This window comes from Phoca vitulina, unplaced genomic scaffold (genome assembly GCF_004348235.1).
Source record: "Phoca vitulina isolate PV1807 unplaced genomic scaffold, GSC_HSeal_1.0 scaffold4, whole genome shotgun sequence".
NCBI lineage: Eukaryota > Metazoa > Chordata > Mammalia > Carnivora > Phocidae > Phoca > Phoca vitulina.
This window is the reverse complement of record NW_022589707.1, coordinates 27,001,789-27,003,682: the sequence shown is the minus strand read 5'-3', so window position 1 is coordinate 27,003,682 and position 1,894 is coordinate 27,001,789. Positions and strand designations below refer to the sequence as shown.

The 1,894-nt window shown below is 39.5% G+C and overlaps 1 pseudogene; it reads left to right on the top strand.

The window, feature by feature from the left end:
- LOC116630622 overlaps positions 1-1,565 on the top strand; it is a 12,651-nt pseudogene extending 11,086 nt beyond the window's left edge.
- Positions 1,566-1,894: the final 329 nt, after the last annotated feature.

The following is a 1,894-nucleotide window of genomic DNA, read 5'->3' as shown; positions in this document are numbered from 1 at the left end:
GAAATGATGGAAGTTGACTGACCAAGCCTGCTAGAGTATTTATAAACAGAAGTTCAATGAGCTTCTATCATTTGCATTGATGCTTTCAAAAGCAAGCTGAAATTAAAATGGGAATTTAGCTCCCCACGTGATTTAATCCAATTCTGGGCTCATGGTGGAAAAATATGGAAACAGTTCTCAAGTGTAAAGACAGGCAAAAAAACAAAACAAACAAAAAAATGCAAGAATCACTGTTGTCTTCCACAGTAAATCAATACAGTACCTTGTTATTCTGTCCTTTTATCGAAATTCTTCTCTCTCCAGAAAAGCATCTCAGCACAGCAGTACAGAGCTGCCAGCTCCCTCACAATGGATTTCTTTCTGGTGTTAAATCCGATACTATTTGAAGCAACTCAGCACCCTCTCAAACTTGTCCCTAGGGATTCCAACTTCAAAGAGATTGTCTACACTAGTGTACAACAGCAGAGTCTGCAAACTGTGGGTTGGTAAATTGGCTAAATCCTGCCACTGCAGTAGATCTATTTAAGGACTGTGATCTTCAGATGGTTCTAGTCAACTTTTTAAGTAGATGATAATTGAAGAACACCAAACAAAGAGCTGTTATTATTTTCTGAAAACAGCAAATGCCATAAGAACAAGTAACAAATGAATTATTTGTTTGTTTAAAATATACAACTTATGATTAAGGGCAACATTAAAATGTCTTTATTTGGATTCTTGTCGGCTAAAATATACAGATAGTTCCAGTAAGATTACCCCAACAACCCATTTGAAGGATACAAGATTCAGAAACACCTGTGTGTGATAAAATGCAGACTAAACTGGAAGTACAAAATAGTGCAAGTATCATCCAGTCAGTACTTGGTGCAGTACATCCAAAGACCTTTCGGGGAAACTAACGCAGTATTGGAAATAGTAGTGATACACATTAAATTGTTCAAATGGCATTATAATTTAGTTGTATTGATTACTGCCTCAATAGACAAAACTTGCAAACCACGACAACAAAGGATTTTTGTCTAACTCCATTTGCCACCAGCAAGACCCCAAGACCTGATCTTTACTGCTCACCTGCATGTACCCGCCAACCTTAGTCCCACATTTTCCTTAGGTTCCTCTTTCCAGCTTATCTTTTAACTCAGGCAAAAGAACCACAGGCAAAGCATCCCGTGACAGAAATGGAAACTACCCCCAGCAAGCAGTAAGACTAAGAGCTCTGCAGGCCCGGACCACCCAGGCCAGCTTGAACTCAACCCTGACTTATACGGAGGCAGACTGACCATGGAGTGACCAACAGTTACCTCTACCTCATTATAATGCTAAGTCTCCATTCAAAGAGGAGCACAGACAAGCAGCAGAATTGGTGCCTTTTGCAAGACTGAAATCACGGCAGGTCCAGAAACTGATGCCCAATTCCATTTCACTGGTATCAAAAAATATTTCAACTCTTACACTCTCACAGGTAGAATGAATTGTATACTGACCACATATGGAGGCGCTGCTTTGATGGTCTTATACTTCAAGTTAAGGTCTAAAAAAAAACACCAGCTGTGAAAGCAACATAAATGGATTTTGACCTGTATCTCATCTGTTAAGTTCCCGTGCCTGCAGAAGCTAATGTCAACTCATCATGTGACACTCAATTTGTACAATAAATTATGAACCTGGAAAAAAAACAAAAACAAAAAACGAAGAGGAGCACAAATGTCATGAACATACAATGTATGTACAGGCCCGTTTCCTCAGAGCACATGCATGAGCGACCTTTTGTGCTCACCTCTACATACCCTTTCTGAATATTCATTCTAACCCTAAATAAGAGAAACCCATTTACCCTTACTCAGGGGGTCATGACTTTGGAAGTTATTCCCTATGACCTCCTTATTTGCTGCAG